Source organism: Pollicipes pollicipes, unplaced genomic scaffold (assembly GCF_011947565.3).
Source record: "Pollicipes pollicipes isolate AB1234 unplaced genomic scaffold, Ppol_2.1 Scaffold_7231;HRSCAF=8579_pilon_pilon_pilon, whole genome shotgun sequence".
NCBI lineage: Eukaryota > Metazoa > Arthropoda > Thecostraca > Pollicipedomorpha > Pollicipedidae > Pollicipes > Pollicipes pollicipes.
In genome coordinates this window covers 3184260-3192247 of record NW_023597034.1, presented here as the reverse complement: position 1 = coordinate 3192247, position 7988 = coordinate 3184260, and positions in this window count along the sequence as shown.

Here is a 7988-nt window from a genome sequence, read left to right as displayed (position 1 = left end):
CCCCAGGTCACGAGGCATGCGCGGAGCTGCTGCTGCAGTACAGCGAGTCGCGCACGCTGCGCGGCTGCCCGTTCTCGCCGCTGCATGCCGCCGTGTGAGTATGCTCGGCCGTCGCACGCCGCGGCTGGCGGCCGTGGCGTGCGGCCGCCGCCCGGCGGGCCGCGCACGCTGCGCCGCGGCGTACGGTGGCCGGCGGTGCGCCCCGGCGGCCGCCCGGATTCGGGCCGCGTCAGCCTGGGAGACGCTCCCCCCCCCCCCCCCCCCCCCCAGCGCCCGCCCGGGCCCGCCGGTGCCGCCCCCGGACGCTGGGGTGACCGAGATGGGGACGTGACCTTGTGTGGGCGGAGTAAACTTAGGAGGGAACCTGGAGTGTTCGCGTCTGGCGCGGGCTTTGGATTATTCCGGCGGCTCCCGAGTGGTTTGCTGCCGTCCGATTTATTGCCAACTCAGGGTTCAAGTATTGGGCGGGATATCGGGCTGCCAGTCAGCTATCTGGTGAGATTGGAGCCGTTTCATTTAATTCGGCGGACCAGAATGACCGCACGGACCACGTTTCATTAGCACTCGTGTATAAATTGAGTCCTCTATCCGGACCGTGTTTATCACGATAAATCATGCTCTTATTGTGGGTCAACAAAGCCCTATTGAGCGGTATGATAACTGAATACAGGTTTATTGCTAGTGGACAGTCTTATTGTTTTAACAACAGCATGGACAGGATTTATTTTAACATCAGCCTGATGGCATTAATTCGCCGCAGCCATCACGAACGAATGCGCAGCGTGGTTTTGGATGGTCGTGATGATGGCTTGCTAATGGTCGTGACTGACAGCAGAGCGTGCCTGTCAGCGGGGGTGGTTAGTATCCGGCTCTGATCCGGGATTTAGTGTAAAACGGGGTGATGATGCGTGTGTCGCTCTCCCTTTGCGGCAAGCCGCGATTCGACTCAGCAACGGAAAGTTAGGTATGGCCAGACGGCGATGATGATGCGTGTGTGTCGCTCTCCCTTTGCGGCAAGCCGCGATTCCGACTCACCCAACGGAAAAATTTAATATGGGCCAGGTTAGAGTAGTGATTCAAAATGGTCTAGGGGTTCCAAGGATAAGCTGTGCAGAACCCGCTGCGGAGCTTATGGCCTGCATTGGAGTCGTGACTAAGCATGGCTTCTTGTGGAGACTTGACCCCCACCATTTCAGTTCAGCGAACTTAAGAAACGGACAGTTTGTCCCTAAATATGTGAGCTTGTTGTAATGTCACGACACAGCTGCCCCGTGTCATTCTTGCTCGTTATGAGCTGTCGGCGCGGATTGCCAACGGCTGACACAGAAGAATCAGTGATCTCCCGGAGCGAGTTGTTAAATTAGCTTTGTAATCTTGGACTCAAGTTGGAGGTAAGAGAACTGATTTGGGGATGTAATTGTGTAGGGCATGCCACGGACAATAATGTCAACCAATACAGTTTCCGTTACAGGTAATAATTAATATATATATATATATATATGGTGTGTGTGTGTGTGTGTGTGTGTGTGGTGGTGTGTGTGGGGTGGGTGTGGTGTGTGTGGTGGTGTGTGTGTGTGTGGGTGTGTGTGTGTGTGTGTGTGGTGGTGTGTGGGTGTGGTTGTGGTGTGGTGTGTGGGTGTGTGTGTGTGTGTGGTGTGTGTGGTGTGTGTGGGTGTGTGTGTGTTGTGTGTGTGGGTGTGGTGGGTGTGTGTGTGTGGTGTGTGTGTGTGTGTGTGTGTGTGGTGGTGTGTGTGGGTGTGTGTGTGTGTGTGTGTTGGTGTTTGTGTGTGTGGTGTGTGGTGTGTGTGTGTGTGGGTGGGTGGTGTGTGTGTGTGTGTGTGTGTGTGTGTGTGTGTGTGTGTGTGTGTGGTGTGTGTGTGGTGTGTGTGTGGTGGTGGTGGTGTTGTGTGGTGTGTGGTGTGTGTGTGTGTGTGTTGTGTGTGTGTGTTGTGTGTGGTGTGTGTGGTGTTGTGTGTGTGTGTGTGTTGGTGTGTGGTGTGTGTGGTGTGTGTGTTATTATGCTTAAAAATCAAAAGGTAGGGTGAAACTGTTATAAAACTGTAGTGTTCTGGACGGGGGCAGCCCTCCAGACAACGCGTATTTGTGGGTGGTGGTGGAGACATTTAACTTTTTCCAAAATGAGGCAGGTCCCAATACAGCCTGATCGTCTCGTTGCAAAATGTAATTTTTTGCCAGCTGGACCGAACTGAATGACTTCTTTTGTATATATATATATATATATATATATATATATATATATATATATATCCGGGCGCACAGTGGTCTGATCCAGCGCCACGCATTCTCTTGGGGCATCGTCACCTGCCGTCTTGCCATGCACCCCGGACACGGCGGCCTCCCTGGCGTCACGTGACCACGGCGGTAACACGATGGCAGGCAGAGGCTCCGGGATGGGTCGACTCCAGTTGGGACGCTCAAGGGCTCCCAGTGCGACGGTCGGGCCGGGCCCGGCCGGCTCGCGCCCAACCGACGGTGGTCCTGTGGGCCCGAGCTTTCGGCCCACGGTGAGCCCTTCCTGTGGCGCCTGTAGCCCAGGGTGGTGCAGGGGCCCGACCAGCGGGGGCCACGGCGGCGTGTGGTCTAGCGATCAATGAAGGGTGATGGTGTGGTGTGGCTTTCGGGGTAGCCCTGCGGTGGAAGTGTCTAGATGTTTAGTGTGGACGCCGCCCATCTCTGACCCCCCCCCCCCCCCCTCCCTCTTTCGGCGGATGCCGGCGGTGGATGGCTGAGGGGAAAGGGGTGATGAAAACAGCACCTGAGGCTGATGGTGTGGCATAAGTAGATATGCTCTTTTAAATGCGGTTAGAGCCGTAACGGAAGCCTTGGGATGTTGTTCATTGATAACCAATTTCATACATTCTCTAAATATGTTACGCAAAAATAATATGCTGCCGTTCTCTGACATGAATAAGCGTACACCACAGGCAACGGTTCAGTTAGTGTCATCGGACTCGGAGCATTTGTTTCAGATAAGTGTGTAACCCGACTGACTGGCTCATGACCATTGTAGTCCTGAAACCATCACCAGGTTATGTAAGTCGAAGGGAGGGTTCTACCTTTGAAGGCCGTCATAAATACAGTCCGCAATAAATACTTGAGACCAGTTATTGCTGATTGTGACACGACGGAGGTGCACATGGTCATCCTAGGCATAAAAAACAGTTTATTTTGATGATGTGGCAAGCAAGCAAAAGCAAAACTGACGCAAGTTGTGAGACAGCATCATCTCAAGTGTTGTGGCTGGTATGAGTTACCTGACGACAAGCCGATCGGTCGGGTCCAGCAGATTTTCTACCCCCGTGGCGGCTCGGCTTTAGTGCTGTGGACGCCGAAAGAGGCTTTCTTATCTGCGGAGCCCCATGTCGCCGCCAGGTTTCCGCTAGATTGGAATGTTTTGATGAATGGATTTTCCTAAAAATATGATGTCAGCTCTCATACGTCCTCTGATGAAGTAGTTTCTAGTCGCAAGGTCGCCTGAGAAGAGCGAGCAAGAACTAAGAATTAGCTAGAGAACTTCTGAAGAACTAATGCGGCTGCAGGTGAATAAGATCAATGCAGACTGTGTTGCAATTTTTGTGTGTGTTCTGATGAACTAGTTTTCTTATGAGGAATTTCTTTAAAACAGGAATTACAATTTACAAGTCTGACCCTTTGACGAAGAACTTGAGAACACTGCCTATGTGGTGAGAACTGGACACCCGTAATCTAGTGATGTGCTTACACACTGCAGTCCAAAACAGCACAGTGCCTCATAGCTAAACTTCGAACTGAAGGTGACACTCTGCTTAACCAGTACTCTTTTATGCATGAATGTACCAAACCAAACGCTCGTTATTGATCAGAAAAGGTAGTTCGTGACAGGTCACCACCTTGCCTCACATGAATTTCCGTCGTCGCGACAGATCACCTGCTGTCGGAGTGGGGGGGGGGGGGGGGGAGCAGCCCGAGCTCCGCCCTTCTGCGAGCCATCTTAGGCCCTTGGTCACCCGCGGGGGGTATGCGCTTGGGTCGGCCCCAGCCGAGCTGGCCGATGGAAGCAGATCCAGCTGGGCGGCGGCGGCGGCCAGAGGCCGACAATGCCCAGCGGGAGGGCCGGAAATTGACCCTGTCACCGGCCGTAACCGGCCGACCGGCGCGCGCAATGAGCCGCCCGGTCACGCTCGCCCGGCCGTGACCCGCGCGGCGGCGGCGGCCCGGCCGCGCCGTCGGCGGGCGGCTGCACGGCTAGGGGTGAGGTGAGGCGCGCGGTCAGAGGAGCGGACGGTCCGTCCGCAACCCCGGCGCCATGCGCGCCTTCTGCCCAGGCAGGGTGCCTCGGGGGTCTTTAAGGCCGGGTTTAGTAAATACCATAAGCAAAAGCCGTGCTTGCGGTGCAACCCGTGTGTGTTGTGGCCCTGCTCTGTGTTGTTCTTCTCAAGCTACTGTTCAGGATGGACATGCCTTGTAGCATGTATCCTTGTCTTCACGTCTCCAACAAAAGGCGTGGAACTCTGGTCGGCAACACAGATCAGCTGGTGTCCCGGTTGATCTCGTGGGGTGCTTTTTAGGCACAAAAATTGCTTTCCAACTTTGGCTGCATGACATATATCGCCCTCGATGGATAGGTCAACATTTACCTTTGGCGACAAAAAATCGTGTGACGCATTTATCACTGTAAAAAGGGACAGTCTGGAGTGATACAGAAACGTATTCTAAATAGGTACACTGCGGGAAAATAGAAGGAAACAAGTAAAAACATATCGTCTTTGAGACGCTGACCATCCGGCCCACGGAATGTGATTGATGCACCACACGTCATAACAGGTATCCGTATATCTCCGCAATCCGTGACGATATGACGTCAGCCCGCTTTGTGAGACGGAACGACGTGAAATAAGTCGAATCATTCTTGGAGCGCATGCTTGGACTGAAGTGTATCGCCGCTCATGAAAAGAAAGCACAAACATCATGAGGGAATCGTGGAGCATAGCCCTCAAAGCGCGCGTTTCTTTCACGGGGCAGTGCAATATCATTTTAAGAAGGGTAGCAGTAGCTGTTTTCGCGAAGGATTGCGGTGCGAAGCCTCTAAAAAGCTTTCAGCATATGCTTTCTAACGACACAACTTCTATCAGCGATTTTCGTGTGGGAATGTTTTACAGAGGTTTAAATAATTGTTGTAGAAACATTTATTTGGATAAAATTGCGATTTCCTGGATATAAGTAATAACACGCTTTTACGGGCAGCTCTGATGCGTCCCATCCATATATCTCTTTTTCCAACTTTTTACATCACATGAGACTCCTCGAGCCGGCCAGCCCAGATTGTTCATGTTTCCATTTTCGTCAAACCATTTGTGGGACATTTATTTGAATTGGCGCGGAATTTGCTTTGAAGCGCCGGTGATGACTGGCCACATTCCATAGAGACAAAGGGAGCAGTTTGGCAAGTTTCCTCCTATTGTTAACCCGTCTGACAAAGCTAGTTTAAACACGAACGCAAATCACCTCAGCCCGTTCTACTACACAGAACTGGCATCTCCCCAAATGGGTGCGTTACTCGCAAATTTACCGCATCGAGTGCTTTTCGGCTGTTACGGCCCTCTTCATTGTCATACTGCCTCTAATGGGGTGTTTAAGAGCCCAGGATGCATTATTAAATGGAGGGAAGGAATTCCTAATAAGGCGGAATCGTATTACACTGCTACCCCAGGACTTGTTTTGAAGGACTGGTTTCGGTAACAGTAGCGAGCTGATCAAATCCTGTTTGCGTTGTTTGTATGCTTTGATGGAAGACCGCTCGGAGACCGCAGTTGCTGGAACCGTTGTTGGCCGTCTACGAACCCGTGCGGTGTCTTATTTTGTTTCCGAAATATGTTCAATGTGCAGCATAACAGCCATAACGGTTAGGGACTAGGACTTAGGCTTCAGAAGGTAAGGACCGAAGAACGTTAAAATTGATTTAGCCGTGCAACCAGCGGTGTCGACAAAGCATTGAAGGCTGAATACACTAACAACTGGGCCATTACGCCGCCGATGGGGCTAGCGCGACTGCTGCTGTGAACAGTCGAAGAAGTGATAGGTGAAATGAGGCTCAGTAACGATGGTTATAACTGTAGGTAAAACCGTCCGCGAAGCTACGATTTTCTCCAGACGTCACAGTGACGTCATTGACCCACCCAGTCTTCTCGTGCGCCTCCTGGCATGGGCTCGCCGTTGTCACGTAACTTGTTGACCTGTTTCGTGAGCGCACATGCGACTCACGTCAGCTGTACGAGCATTGGCTTAATGTAATCGGACCATGCTGGTGCCGTCGTTGACTTCCCACGGGCGATGTTCCAGGCAACATGGATTCCGACCAGAACCTGTCATTTACATATCAGCGAAGTTCAAACGCGCAGCAGGGTTGTAATTTCCTATTCAAATGGGCTGGACTCCCCCCCCCCCCCAACTTGGGCTCCAGTCCCCAACGTTGAGAGAAAAAATGGTCCTGCACGTGTGCTACACTTCAGGGATGTATAGCATTGTATGTGTATGAGAGCAGGAGATTTGTAACAATAAACACTAGGGCATTTGACTGGGTGGACGTTTTTTTCTCTTCTTGGACGATGGGGGCTTTTCAAACCCTCTCCGCTTGTCTCGGTAATGGATCATGCCAGACCCAAGCGGAAGAGGCATGAGGCACCTTTGTCAGCATCCTCAAAAAGCTTTCTAGATATCAAGGCCAGCGGGATTTGACGGGTGGTACCGGATGAACAGGGCAAAATGGATGAAGATGGTATCTTTTCAAAATATTTCTTTAAAAAATTAAGCGTCTTTTCAGAACTATGCGTTCTGTACAACAGGGCGGCGCGGTGTTGTGCAGGGCTTTCCATAAGCGGATCCTGAGGCAATTGCAACCCGTCAGGAGTGCCACCTATGACCGTTCAAAGCAGATCAGGCAAGTCATGCCCCGTCTGCACAGGCTCCACCCGGGTACATCCAGAACGAATCATTAAACGACAACGAAGTAGAAGGCGTTAGGTGCCGTCTTTGAAGGTGCATCGAATGTTTCGTTAATGTGGCATAAGGTAGGCTAAACCGAGTCGTACTTTCATAAAACAGAAGTAAAAACCTACAGTGTTTTGATTGACGTCGTACGCGCTGCGAAAAACCTGATATCAACTTATTTCTCCCGACACGTCCTTTTTATCAGTTACTTAAGAATCGAGAGATCAAGTAGTAGACTTGGCTTGTTTCCGACTCATATCCATATGCGACGGAATCATGGAATGCGTAAGTTCACAGCTAAATATAAAGAACTAGACTCAGGTCGTAGCAGGCTACCTGAGCAAATTGCTTTATCTGACGCATTTGATACTTTTGGCTTCGGTGACCCATTCTCGACCGACAGTTCGAAATGACCTGGACAGACAGGTCGTCGTTCCTGGTCTATGGCAGGCGGATGCTACGAATGTGAACGCAAGTTGTATGACCTTGAAAGTGTCGAGAGCCCAACTGCTCAAAAGGCCATCACCATGCGTCCAGGGTCCAAAAGATGCCGATGGAAAACTTCAGGCTTCGTTGCGACATCTTTTCGTCGGAAAAGACCAAACGTTTTGCCGCCAGTATGCGGCATTCGAACTGTAACCTTTACTGATAGGCGACGTGTGTCAGTAATGTTGTTTGACGATTTTGCTGTCAGTATGATAAATCAATTGAATGCCTTATGTACCAAAAACTTATTGCACTTAACGTGCAGGCATATGGATTAATGTAAGTGCTCTTGTTGGAGGCATTGGGGCGCCAAAAAAAATATATGGGTACACGCTGTACTTGTATCGCATACTTCTGTGTCGTGTTGGAACGGCGTGTACGAAGAAATATCAGATGAAAAAACATTCGCACAGAAATATAATGCAAACAATTGTTCTAGTAAATTTTTCCGGACAAGTCGTATGCCGTAGCGAAGAAGCGTACGTGCGAAATCGTGCGTCGACGGAAATTTACGC